The 15,637-nt window shown below is 30.2% G+C and overlaps 1 protein-coding gene across 2 annotated transcripts in view; it reads left to right on the forward strand.

Annotated features, from left to right (window-relative positions):
- Positions 1–734: 734 nt before the first annotated feature.
- LOC143205932 (eukaryotic translation elongation factor 2-like) overlaps positions 735–15,637 on the forward strand; it is a 52,016-nt gene continuing 37,113 nt past the window's right edge. For both annotated transcript variants that reach the window (XR_013007998.1, XM_076418945.1), the window contains exon 1: positions 735–874. The gene's annotated coding sequence lies outside the window, so the exon portion shown is untranslated. The remainder of the gene's footprint in view (positions 875–15,637) is intronic.

Raw genomic sequence — 15,637 nt, forward strand, 5'->3', positions numbered from 1 at the left:
GACAGTTTCTGAAATAATTGTATAAAATTATCTTTATAATGAAAAAATTACTCACTGTTTTATACATTTCATATATTTGATCTCTGATACAGATCAAATTGAGCTTGATTCGTCACCCGCTTCGTATTAGGACGGTTTCTTTTCGTTGAATCCAAGATTATATTTTTAATTTTTTGAGATATTTTAGTGACTGATAAAGCCCGGTGCAATCGGCATTTTAAATCAGAGTATTAATGTGAAGCGATTTGAAATTTATCAATAGAAATAAACCCTTAAAACAACGTTTGTCGCTTCTTAACCTGTAGTTTCTATAACTATTATTTGAAAGAATTTTTTAAAAACGAAAATGCCTGTTTTTAAAACGGTTTTACAAAATGCGACAAGCAATACTATAAACAACTAACGTGAGCTCACTCTGATTTTGAATAGTTAACTATCGTAATAACATAACTAATTTAACAAAGTATGCTGGAATTTCGACCACTATTATATATAAAGATTGGTTATAATATATCGTATTCGCTAATTTTGATAAATCCTATCGAAGATTAGTTACAATGCTAGTGAGCGGTCGTACCCGGTAGAGACGGGTGCGGGCGCCTACTCCAGGAACCGTCTTGACGGGTGGGGCCGCGTAGCCGTGTGCCTTATACCGCTTGTACGCTGTGAGTCAGTTGTTGCCACACCGGCGTCGCGGAGACGTCGATGACCGTCGACGCTCGTTCGCGCCGAAACGAATGATTTAGGTTATTTCGATATTGTTTTGCGACTTTAATGCCGGTTTAGTGCCAGTTATTTTTTACTTTTTTAATAAGATTTATTTTATATGTACACTCATGCAATAGGATTTTATGCTTTTTGTTCGTAATATAAGGTTTGTATTATTTTTATGACACATTATATTATCGCCATTATATATCAGTTCGTTTAGATGATTATAAAATCTGAAAACAATGTTATTTTTTACATTAATAATCTTTTTAATAAGATTTCTAAACAGGATTTACATAGTTCCTTAATTCAATCTTAACACTGATTTTTTATTTAAATTTATATAGTTTCAGGTATTTTAATTAATTTAGTATAAAAGTTATCTATTTTCAGTATTAACATATATTTAACTTAATAATATATCGGTTTTTATTTCATTTATTTATATACTACATACATAATATTGAATTATATTGCGACTCAAATAAATTGTAATTTATTGAAAATATTTTTTACATAATATTGAAAACATAAATTTATTATTATTAATAAAAGCAGTTTTAAAACAATTATTATTACTAAATATATTTATGATTAAGTGTTTTCTTATTATTTTTAGCTGCATGTTAATATTCCATTATAGAAACTAAAAAAATCAATGTAGGATGAATCAAATAACTTATAAAGTATTAAATAAAATGATGCCTAATTATTGATATTTGAATAAATATACCTTTGTTGTAACTAACACTATTTACATTTAATTAAAGTAATATAAAAGTTGATTGTTTTCATTATTATATTTTTTAATATTTAACATATTTTTAATATCAATAAGTTTTATTTTGGTAAATTTGTTGCCAAGTTGCTTAATTATTTCGATATCATAAACACATTTATTTCTTACCACTCCAAGGAATATGTTTCCCTTTAATAGTTTTTCGAAAAATAAAAATTGTTGCTTGCCCGTTTCGGAAATAGTTTGTGCTATGTCTTATATTAAGTATGAATCTGTGAATTTTAGTGATGTGCAATTCAGGTTTATATTTATATAAAAGTAATTGAAAATATAATGTAAATATTTTCCATGACATTTCTTGTTCGATGTCGATATTATGAAAATCCTCGGCAGTGAAAGTAAATTTAATTAATTTCAATACATAAATTATAATATTTAATCAATATACTTATAATATTTATCATTACATTTGTTTAAATTTATATTATGTGTTTAAATTACTTCTATTATTATATTACTATACATTTATTTGACAGTTCAATTGTTGAATATGCATAAATAGAAAACTGAAAATAATTTAATTCGTGAATATCTAGTCTACAAATATTAAGCTCTATTACTATATTAGATAAAATTAATCGATAATATGATTATGTAAAATATTCCGATATCATTTCAGTATTATCTTGCTTTTATGGTCGATTTTCACTGCTTGTTGAAGTTCGTCGATGTTGAAATTAATAAGTCAGTGTGCCCTGGAAACATTTCAGCATCAAACGTCATATTAATTTTGACAAAATAAAGTTAATCGTCGCTATGAAAAGTTAAATTGTTTCAGTTCTTTGTAATTGTGATATATTATTAAGAGAATCTATAATATAGGAGGTGTTTCAAATATATATGAGTGTGTTATGGATACTCAACGTAACAATTGTGATACAAAATGGTTTATTCGGCGTAAGCACTGATAATTATTATGTTTATTTTATTTGTATTATATATTTAATATGATTTACCCGTAACGCATAAATAACATTTTTTTAACGTCCAGCACAGACATTCATATAGAACAGAATATTATTACATGAGTTTTTATTATTAATATTTAGTTAATTATTTTAAAGATGCTTGTAATACAAAAAATTAGCTTTATTACTTCTTTTTTTATCATTTTACTAGCGACCCGCCCCGGCTTCGCACGGGTACAATGCTGATACTAAATTAAATACACTACAGAAAAAATATGAACGTTGTATATAAAAACATAGCGGCCCGCTCCGACTTTGCACGGACATAAAATATATATGCCTATGTCACTCAATGAAAACATGATTAAAATCGATCCAGTATTTTTGATTCATTCATTACTGCCCTTGGCCTGCACGCATTAAATTTGGAGTAAAACAATTCCTCTTCCCCTATACTTACTATGAAGATTTCCTGCTATCTTTGGAATATCTAAATTCATACAATTTTTATTACATTACACATTTTTAAACGCAAATTTTAAATTTGTAATATCTCCGAAAATATTTGTTTAATTTACATGCTGTAAGGAACCATATTGATCTATATTAATTGCACACTGTATTTAAGGTACTTAATTCGATAAGGATTAATGCCGTATTGCTTAAAATAGCTTCGTAAATAAGCCATTTTCTCACGTAAAAAGTAAACAATAAAAATGGTTAATGTGGGTTATCCCTAAAAGATAAACATATACCATCGCGGACTTTTTTGTAGACCTTTTTATGGTGTACAATACTGTATTACATTAATTTGATCTAACTCGTAGGGTTAGGCAGCGTTTTTGCTAATTGCTAAATAAGCCTAAAAAAATAGGTTAATTTACGACATCACGTTAGAAACCTCTAATATTAGCAATGTCGCCTTAGTATATTATGCATGTATTATACATATAAACCTTCCTCTTGAATCACTCTATCTATTGAAAAAAACCGCATCAAAATCCGTTGCGTAGTTTTAAAGATATAAGCGCACATAGGGACATAGGGACAGAAAAGGCGACTTTGTTTTATACTATGTAGTGATGTAAATGATGATTAAAACTATTTTAATAACAAACCAATTATTGATAGCAGGTTTTGTAAATTTTGGTTTTTTTCGTAGTGGTAAAAATACTTAAAATTACAACACTTTAACATATTTATTTTTATATTTTGTGTAAAGCAACGTCTTTAGCAGTCTTTATTCTTATTATTATTATTAACTATTAACTCGGAATAATAATTAATTATTAGAAGTTCAATTATATGCCTTTATTGTCAAAAAACGAAAGAACTTTTTGATTTGATATACATGAATTAAGCCAATTTTGGTAATTTAATTAATATATGAGTTGTTGCTCGGATAAGTTATTCATTTCAGCAACTAGAACAACAAAATAAGTCCTAACTTGAATGAATCATGTCCAACGAATATGTCCATGGAATACAACGGATAAGTGATAGGATATAAGGGTTTTAACGTAGATTTTCAGAGATTCTGTTCAAAACTGGTTATTTCTTTCAATGCTAAACTCAAACACATTATTTTCAACGTTATATAAGTCTGTTCTTAAATTAGATGAATTATTGGTGACATATTTCTTTGGATATTTTTGTCTGTATGTTATGTTAAAAATCTATATTAAATTAGTTCAAATTAGATAAGATATGCACTGGAAATATACAGTTTAAATAAATTAATTGCTTTTTTATTTAATTAGCTTTTGTTAACTTCAGAATTGAGATTTCTATTCGTAGTAGCTGTTTATTTTAAATATTTAATTACGGATAAAAATAGGATGTTATATAACTTGAATTATTGGATCTATCATTTGAGATTTATACATGAGTGAATTATATATGTTGTACTTGTTTCGGTGGTCGGTAAATTCCGATGACCTTCACGCACAAATATTGAATTAGACGAAACACACCTATTTCAATTTTTGACCGAACACAAACAGAATCGAGAACAGACTTCCGTCCATAGCAATTTTTTGGAAATAGAATGATGGAAGTCGTAGAATGGCCAATTCAAACTTTAGAATTTTATAAAAGCACAACAACGTCCCAAATATATAATAAATAATAACATAGTTTTATTTGGTTATATATAATATATTTTTATTATAAGTCTGCTTTAACCGTTCTATTATTTTTATCGGATTAACATACATGATGTTTTGAATTTACAGGAAAAATATATATTCCGGAAATATATGAAGTATAATACAGTCTTGATACCGTGATAACGTATCTATTATCTCCCCTTAGTATTAATGATGAGTTTATTAATTTTACATTCAGTATAGATAAAATGTTTACAATTATATTTTTAATTGGTATATCATTAGCTATCTGTCTTCCTGTTATTAATAGCTTTAATTGTTGTTCTTTAGTTTGAGTGATTCAATAATTAAAATCACATGGCACGCATATTACAACTGGTTCCTAACTATAAGTATCTAGACATTTTTCCTTTATATTGTTTTTATAGCCCAAATAAAAGACCTAAACTGAATTGACATTTGATGGACGTACTTCCAGTAGTGCATTCCACATAGTTTTAAAGCATGGCGCAGTTTTAACGAATAACTATGTTAGTTCAGATGGTATTTTGTCTCTTCAACCTCCGGATCCTGACAATCCAAGTATGTTAATGTCCAATATGGACGTCTTTTCGTAAATCTTTTAATATCTTCGTTGACCCTTGATATCCGTAGATCTTTGTGGATAACATCATTTCTAATGTACCATGGGTGTTAATATTGCTGCAGAGAGAACTTAAGTAGTAAATTCGTAATAGAAGGCTTCAAGATCTACGTCTATAATAAACGTTTATTTCTGAAGTCCTAATTCAAATCGATCAAACAATCACCACATTCGTTTAAGCCTCATAATTATTAGTTGATAAATTGATAATGATTAACATATTATGGTATAATATGTCAAACTGTGGTATACTCAGTATACCACAGTTTGACATGTCTATAAATATTTTGTTATATTATCGACATAGTAAAATCGCCGAATAATTTAAGATATAGCCAAACGACCTACTGAGAGTATATTAAAACAATTTTGTTAGAGTTTGGGCCACGAGATATTGCCTTGTCTCTATAAAATCAGTCTCAATTTGTGGGTCTACTGATTTACTCATAATTGTATGTAAACAAAAAGCACACTTCATTTCTTTTTTTAAAAGTTTTACTAAATAACTTGAGATATACACTACGATACAACGTAAAACTTTGATTGCTCTTATAGGAACATCTGGACTGAAGTTATAGTCAAGTAACTAATAGTAAACATGAGCGGAACTTACTTACTTACTTACTTACTTACAAACTTACCTTCTGGACAAATACCTTTACCTTCTGGAGTTTATTCAAGTATCGATGATACTTGCTTCGAACAGCCTGGTTGTGGGCCTGGAATGACGGAAATAGGCACTACAAATGTAGTAAGACACTTTTGAAATTAATGGTAACAATTATGAACAGAAATGTGACTGACTCCTTCAATTTACCTTCTACATAATTTTGATTTTGATCCACTTCCATTTGTACATGTTCTGGGCTCGTGGTATTATTTTCATCATCACTAAATTGTTCATAAGTACTTAAAGGAAGGTTTAAATGTATCAAAAAATGTCTCACGTAGTAACTACAATAAATCTGCTTCATGTTTAATCAACCAGTTTAGGATTTTTAAAGTTTTCTACTCACTTCTTAAGGATCGCTTTTTTAACGGAAAACGATGAAGCATTTCCTCACTATCTGTGCATCCGAGCACACAGCACTTCCTAGAACGGGAATGTATTTCAACTACGGACTTGCACCTAGTAATAAACTAAAATAATAATTTAATCCATAAACGTTATAAAAAGCTGACCACACTGTCCTCTACATAAGGCACATTGAAAATGGTGTGCAAAATAAACAAACCATAGAACGAAATGAACGAATCAGATTCCGTCACGGTTCTTAGCATAGCGAATAAAACAAGGAATGTGTTAAAGGTAGCGACTTCTACATGTTGGACGGAAACTTCCTGCCCTACCCGTATTTAACATAATAGTTTGGAGAGCATAATTGGCAACGCCTCTGACCGTTTTAATTTGGTAATATTAGGTACGTCTGTGTTTCTATCCGGTAATTTCCAGAACTGTATCCGTTAGTTGGTTGATCGAAACACATTGCCCTGTCTTACCTGTTGGCCCAATAAACTTTTTATCTTAATTAATTACTGACATCAGAAGTGAGATTCTTATCCTGTCAAGTGTGTGTGGTTAAAATATAACGAATATTTCAAAGACTATAACATTTGTGCCGAGGTTGTAATAGTGAGTTAAATAAGAATTACTCTATTAACATAAGTGGTGACAGTGATAAAATAGCCTATGGACCATATCCGTCAAAAATGTAAAATCAGACTGTGTAGGAACTTTACTTGTCGTCTAATCAGAACAGAAGCTAGAAATAATTGAATTAGCGTAAAAATGTTGTATGGCGTGGTAAACTTCCTCATCTGATGCTTCTAGTGCACAAGCTGTGCCGTCAATCATGATGTCAACATTTGTTTGTCGAAAATCTAAACTACAAATTAGGGGTAAATGATAACATATAATTGTTAAGCAAGTTAATCTATCAAATTCCGGTACATTGTTACTATTTGAATGTCAAGCTATATATAATAGTAGAGGGAAGAATGTAATAGACCTTATTCTTGGTTTAGCTATAAATAATCTCCCAGTTAACTTGCCTATAATGCAACCACTCTCTGATATGGTGTCAATGTCCTGTAAGAAATACTTTTATCTCTTGATAAATAAAATACAAATATTCAACAAACATTATAATGGTCACTATCTTGATAATATACTAGGGGTTGCAACGGTGATTACAAAACCAATCGTATCTCAACTACGTCAGCAAGATACTCTTCGAGAGACTCTAAGAAACTATATGATTTCCGGTCAAGGCGTCGCCCTTTGTATCCTAAAAGTATACATCTCAGCATTTCCATTGTTCGGACCCGTTACCACGTCCGCCTCGATTAGCGAATGAGTCATTAGGTGCCCTCTATGTAATTGGTCAACAATGCCGGTCTATATTTTCTAACGGTATATCTCTTAGTGATTATGGAAAATTTCACTTGATTCATTTACCACAACGACCTATGTTGATGCACTGTATTTAGTATCATTGAATAGGGCTATGTATTTTTAATCTGAAGCGGCAATAGAAATAAAAATTTGTGGGTATATACGAATAGTTAATTTAAATCAAGAAAAAAAATAATTTTAAGCAAGTTCAAAACACCGTCCCGCCTTCTTCCTGTTCTGTAATAATTGTAAAGTCATCCCTTTGTACTCAATCAGTGTAAAAAGCCCCATGCTGAAATTAGTTTTCGGTTAAAAATTTTAAAACAAATAATACTAATTGTTCAACTCTAGACCAAAAGAAATCTCCATAAATTCCCTATTCCGACTCAATTGTGCGATAACAAGACATAGCATTTCATTATAATGATGACTGGTGCAGAAACATCCTACAAACAACAAATATCCGAGAAATCGACAGACCTAAAGCTTATGATGCAGATCTTTTCAAGTCGATGAACTAAGAGGGTATTAAATGTCGGCACCTGTGAACTTACAGCAGTTTTACGGGCGGTCCATTTAATATTTTTATATATTAGCTATACATGATAAAGTTTAGCTCCAGGAATTAGATGTCGTCATTACCTAATATTTTTCTTTTTTAGTTTTTTAATACCTTCGGGAAAATATTCGATCATTTTTTCTTGTTTGTCCAGCTTTCCTATTAGTTTAAGTAGTCCTTTGTGTCTCTTTGCTTATTTTGACTCATACTTCCATGAACGTTATTATATTTTTTCGGTTGTTTCTTTTCACTTATTGGTTCTTGAGGTTTAACTTGAGCTATTCTATTTCTCCTCCCTTGTATTGTTTTAGCAACTACACATCCTCTATAACTTGCCGGATGCGCTTCATTGCAGTTTACACATTTCGGCTTAGTTTCTTTGGGTCACACTCTGTGGTGATATGTTTACCTGAACATTTTACACATCTGTTTTTTTGTGTCCGTATCATGTTCAAAGGCTAACATAAATAGACGTAATGGCTTCTTGAGGACTAAAAGTTCTCCTTTGTTAATTTTGATTTTTTATATTTTAAAACTATTTGTCGCATTTAAGCATTTAAGCCCATTTTGGTTTAGTTCTGCATTAATTTTTCACTTTTAGCTGATGATGGAAGCGCTCTTGCCATAGCTTTGATGCCTCTGTTTTTTTTTGTCGTCATAAGAGTGCCATTACAGTTTCAGCAACTCTAAACAATCTATTATTTTTGTGAATATTGTACGACATTCGGCGTCGAGTTTTATTTGTCCATTGTTTAGTACCGTTGCTTTGAATATTATATACTTGGACCTCATCGTAAAGCAAGTCGAAGTCGGTAATATTACTTACGATACTTGGGGGTGACCTGGGCATTCCAATTTCTTTATTTTGTTCATTATTTGGTTTTACTTTTATTTGCTGTGATGATGATCCTGGTGAATTATTTGCTTTTATTTTTTTACTTTTACCCGTTATTCAGCCTATTTCTTTCTGCAATTCTTCTTCATCTGTTTCGTATGTAACAATTGGACTGCTTTTGTTGGCTTGGTGGTTTGTCCTTACCTTCAGAGCTTTGTTTATTTAGTTGTAGCTGGAGGGCATATATTTGTTTTTGAATATTGGTTAATGCAATTTCAAGACTCTCTGACTTTTCGTTCATCCACGCATTGTAGAGTGCCCGTTCGTTCTGGGTTCTAGTAGTGTTTTCTACATTCAAAACTGCAATATGTGATATCCTGATGTCGATGTTTCCATTTTATCTATTTTTTGTGTAGTGTTCTCATATTTTTTTACGTGTTGTTGAAATAATACTGTTATTTTTATGTTTAAAATTATCCTACGCTGCATTTGTGGTCCAGATATTCAGTTTCGGCTCTTAACGTTTTATGGCATTTTGCATTTATTTTTTACAGTACTGACCTTTTTTTCCGATGGCACTTTCACTTTTTCTGTATATTCTAAAATCTCCTCCAATAATATATCTTGGGCTTATTTTTAATAATAAATGTCTATAACGTGAACATAATAAAGGAGGATTTAATAAATAATAAATGGAAATTAAAAAGAGAAAACTGGAACACTCTATGAACAAATTATCATTAAACTCAATCAGGGTGGTACAAAAGACACTAGAAATAGAAAATAAGAGAAGCGTAGTGATTCTGAACATGGCGTCTTTGGAAATGATGTGTTATGAAGTTCTAACATCTCTAGGATGTGTTACAACAACATGTCGTCAAAATGTAGACAAATTGTACATTTAAAAAGAAGTGGCAATCCCGTCTAGTTCATTTACACTTTCCTTCAAATTTAAGAAAAAACATAACTGACATTAAATGAAACGGTCTAAAATATCGCATTACTAGATCGAATTCTATGTACCATAGATATTTGGAACCATTCATGATTTTCTTGAATAGTACAAGTCTTCGTCGGTATTTTTGGCCAAAATATTGAGAAAATATTAACATTAGAACTCGGTTTTATTCTATTATGTAATATCTAGAGGAATAATACTAAAATTATGGATTTATAAATACATAAGGATTGATAATCAATTTATCATAAACATATAAGTTGCATTTAATATATCTTAATATTAAACTTGAAAATCCGTTGTAGATCCTTCAGGTCTCTCCTAAAACCTTCTCTGAATAACAATAATCAAAATTCCCAAATTTAAATAAAAATATGCTACCTACCTAAATATACATATATTTATCTTAATCAATTTTAAGGCATATTGATATTTATTTTTCTTGTAAATACTCTAATATGCATCAATGATGCTGATGTTAAAACAAAGCGATATTTAAGTTCAAAATAGCTATTCATTTCAAAAATATACTAAATATCTAATACCTGCATAACTAGACATTCAAAACTCTTTTGATTTATTTGTAATATAAATATTGTAAGATCAATTTCGTATTAAAATGGTACTGATAAAATAAATTGATTATGGCCAAAAGCATACCCTTAATCTAGTATTATTTTATCAACCACCTTATAATACACTAATATTAATGATTTACTGAAATCCTTATTTGGGATTTTTATTAATTAGACATCATAAATAATATTGACGATCGGCGATGATTGAAATTACAATTACTGACATGTTTAAATGTACTAGGTAAACTAATACATATTTATCTCAAAATATCTACGTTTCACTTATGAAATTAGGAAAAATACAAAACAACAATATTACAATAAACATAATTTATTTAAGTATAAAGGACAATAGGATAAAGTTATGTTATTTGTGTTGCATCCACTTCATCGATTTTCTCTGGACTATTTCTTAAGGGTCTAAGTTATATGGACTCACTAGGATTGTGGTAACATTGGACATTAACTGCAAATTTATCATCTTCTTTCTAATTGAGGTAGACGTCCCATATATCCACCTTGTGGGTTATATAACAGTATATATCTTGTATCTTTCAATTCATTTGCCCATCGTTCTACACTTATGGCGTCATTTTCATCTCTATTAGCTGTGGATTCAAAATCATAAGCTGCTTTTATGTTTTGTAACTCTTCATGAGTCACTAAATCTAATCTTCTTACATTAGTAATATCCACATCATGTCTTACATCATCCTCTATAACATTAAATGGTAATTTAGCTGCTCATTTGGTTACAATTTATTCTCTATTTGTTTTCGAGAGCTGCAAGAGTTTAAGGTATTTTCATGTCCAAAATATGTTTTGGTGAATTCTACTTCATATTCATCTTTGTTCTAATTTAATACTAGCTAGGCAATATGTATTTATCTTGTTTCTTCCTTGAAATTCCTTGGACCCTGAAATATTATGCTAGCACAATATAAAGAAATATAGCTTCTTCTCTCTTGACACGAGGTTGGGGCTTGCTCCATATCATTTTCCCATATTTGAATTTCTTTAAAGGTATTAAATTTCAATAACCCCTCAACGTTTAAGTTATGAGTTGAATGTAAATGATTCATTAGAAGATTCGCTTACATTGTAGTATGCTCGCATAACTTACATGTGTACAGTATTTTTGTTACTTTGGTATCTTCATTAATCGCAGAATGCTTTGTTTTGGATCCAGGCTGTTTCAATATTTGTTTGCTGCTATATTTATTTTCGCAAGTAAAATATTTAAAAATGAATACACCCTTCAGATTTAATGCAGATATTTTTTCTAAAACATAAAATTATTGTAAGATTCAGCAGGAAAGTCTCTTGATATGGACATTCAAATTAGAGCAGGTATATAAATTCGTACAGTTTTCAAAATAGAAAAGCTTCTTTTGTTCCATGTTTTGTCTTTCCATAGCAATTTGATTTTCTTATATAATTACTTAATTCTACTATTATAATATAAAACAAAGCAATATATATAGAAAAAATTAGTGTATACAATAATATAAACTAAATATTTCAATCAAAAACTAAATAAACTATATTTCAATACAATCGTAAATGAAACTATCTAAAATTATAAAAAAGACTAATTAAGTAATAATTTGGTTAAAAAAATTTGCGTTTGCACTCGAAGAAGCGTACTTTTCCCCACTGAGAACACAAAGCGAAATGCACGTAACAGCCTTGGCGTGAATTTCAAATAAAAAACAATTTTTTTTGAATTAAATTTGTTAAATTAAATTTCAATTAAATATATATATATATATATATATATATATATATATATATATATATATATATATATATATATATAATATATAACAATAAATATAAATTTATAATGTCAATTTATCTACATTTATCTAAATTTATCTAAAAATATAAATATAATATAAAAAACATAAAAAAATAAAAATCTATAAGATATAAATATAAACCATAAGCAAAAAACTTTGGTGCATAGCAAAATAAAATTACCTCTTCCATCTTTCCGTCAGTACTTTTAATATTTTATCCGAAAGATCATTATGGAATGTACAATTGAAGGAGTTTTAATTTACTTTTTTAAAACATTTGACAATAATTTTGTTATATAATCGACATGGCAAAATCGCTGAATAATTTAAGATATAGCTCAAAGACCTACTGACTACTTGTATATTAAAACAATTTTGTTAGAGTTTGGGACACGATATATTGTCTTGTCTCTATAAAATCAGTCTCAATTTGTGGGTTTACTGATTTATTCATAATTGTATGTAAACAAAAATCACATTTCATATCTTTTAAAAAGTTATACTAATTAACCTGAGATATACACTACGGTACAACGTAAAACTTTGTTGGCTGTTATAGGAACAGCTGGACTGAACTTATAGTCAAGTAATTAACAGTAAAAATGAGCAGAAAGGGGGATACTAGTTGAATGAATACAAACTTTACCATTACCTTCTGGAGTTTGTTCAAGTGTCGATGATACTTGCTTCGAACACCCTGGTTGCGGGCCTGGAATGATGGAAATAGGTCCTACCAAGTAAGACAGTTTTGAAATTAACAATTATGAACAGAGATGTGACTGACTCCTTCAATTCGCCTTCGATATAATTTTGATTTTGATCCACTTCCATTTGTACATGTTCTGGGCTCGTGATATTATTTTCACCATCACTAAATTGTTCATAAGTACTTAAAGGAAGGTTTAAATGTATCACACAAATATCTCACGTGGTAACGATAATAAATTTGCTTCATGTTTAACCAACCAGTTTAGGATTTTTAAAGTTTTCTACTCACTTCTTATGGATCGCTTTTTTAACGGAAAACGATGATGCATTTCCTCACTATCTGTGCATCCGGGCACACAACACTTCCTAGAACGGGAATACATTTCAACTACGGACTTCTACCCAGTAATAAAATAAAATAATAATTTAATCTATAAACGTTATAAAAAGCTGACCACACTGTTCTCTACATAGGGCACATTAAAAATGGGGTGCAAAATAAAAAAACCATAGAACGAAAAGAACGAATCAGATTCCGTCGCGGCTCTTAGCAGTTTCATGTTAGACGTGGCGAAACATTTCGCCAAAATTTCCATAAATTTCCATATATTCGCAAAATGTTACCAAAACACCCACCTACGAAATTTCCTGCCCTACTCGTATTTAACGTAATAGTTAGGAGAGCATAATTGGCAACGCCTCCGACCGTTTTAATTTGGTAATATTAGGTAAGTCTGTGTTTCTATCCGGTAGTTTCCAGAACAGGTTCAAATTTAAAAAATTAAAATAATATTTTTAAATTTTCAAACAAATTCTGGTACATTGTTACTTTTCGGACCAATAAACTAGTATTGTGGTCGAATAAAGGCCTTCTATTTATCCTGTCAAGTGTGTGTGTTTAGAATATAACGAACATTTCAAATACTATAACATTTGTGCTGAGGTTGTAATAGTGAGTTAAATAAGAATTATTCTATTAACATAAGTGGTGACAGTGATAAAATAGCCAATGGACCATCCCCGTTAAATTGGTAAAATCAGACTGTGTAGGAAATTTGCTTATCGTCTAATCAGAACAGAAGCTAGAAATAACTGAATTAGCGAAAAAATGCTGTATGGCGTGATAAACCTCCTCATTTGATGCTTCTAGTGCACAAGCTGTGCCGTCAACTATGATGTCAAAATTTGTTTGTCAAAGATCTAAACTACACATTGTAAGTGATAACATTATAATTGTTAAGACAAGTGAATCTATCAAATTCCGGTACATTGTTACTATTTGAATGTCAAGCTATATATAATAGTACAGGGAAAGAATGTAATTGACCTTATTCTTGGGTTTGCTATAAATAATCTCCGAGTTAACTTGCCTATAATGCAACAACTCTCTGATACGGTGTCAATGTCCTGTAAGAAATACTTTTATTTCTTGATAAATAAAATACAAATATTCAACAAACATTATAATGGTCTCAATCTTGATAATATACTAGGGGTTGCAACGGTGATTACAATAACAATCGTATATCAACTACGTCAGCAAGATACTCTTCGAGAGACTCTAAGAACCTATATGAATTCCGGTCAAGGCGTCGTCCGTTGTATCCGAAAAATGTACATCTCAGCATTCCCATCGTTCCGACCCGTTGTCCGCCTCGATTAGCGAATGAGTCATTAGGTGCCCTCTATGTAATTGGTCAACAATGCCGATCTATATTTTCTTACGGTCCATCTCTTAGTGACTATGGAAAATTTCACTTGATTCATTTACAACAACGACCTATTTTGATGCACTGTATGCAGCATCATTGAAAAATTCTGGGAATATATGACAAGTTAATTTAAGTTAATAAAAGCACCAGCCTTCGTTCTGTTCTGTCATCTTTGTAAAGTCATCCATTTGTACTTAACCATTGCAAAAAGAATATTTGAAATATGTATATAATAATCCTTGTAATAACTAAATAAAAATAAACAAAAACCTTATCTGTGTTCCTTATTTATTTTTTGAAGTCGGATAAATTTTCTTGTTAAAAATATTATATTTTTCTCTTTTTGGTGTTAGATATTTGCTCATCAAATTGTGCAGTTATTATATTAAGTATTACAATGGGCATGTCAAGTAAAGTTGCAGTCTGTTTGAGGAAAAATATGAATAAAGGAACAATGATTGAAAATAAGAAATGCTTCAGGCACCGAGGTCCGCTACCTAACCTAATTGATTTGGCAAAGGCATTAACCAAACTAGAACACCCACGAAAAGTCGTTGTTTCCACCGGGAATCGAACCCGCGACCACCACGTGTGATCTGAAGACTCTAATAACTAATCTCTACGGCTTCTCATATGATATGGTTAGTCTTTAAAAAGCAAACTGAACGAATTTGTACGGATAACTAACATAGAATAATTAACTTAGATATTATAAACAAACATTAGTGCATTTTCCATTTTTCGTTCCCGTTTCAAGACCATAGGAACCTTTAATATACTTAATGAACTCTGCTTTTCTTGGAATCCTGTTTGGTCAGCTGATTAAAGTCCTTGTTGATGTGGAACGCGTGTTTGGTGTTGATAAGGATTTGGTATAGGAATATTGCGATTATACTGAGGTGAATTTTTGAAAAGGGATGA

Source organism: Rhynchophorus ferrugineus, unplaced genomic scaffold (assembly GCF_030347505.1).
Source record: "Rhynchophorus ferrugineus isolate W39M unplaced genomic scaffold, kcgeb_rfMv2 rfM102, whole genome shotgun sequence".
NCBI lineage: Eukaryota > Metazoa > Arthropoda > Insecta > Coleoptera > Curculionidae > Rhynchophorus > Rhynchophorus ferrugineus.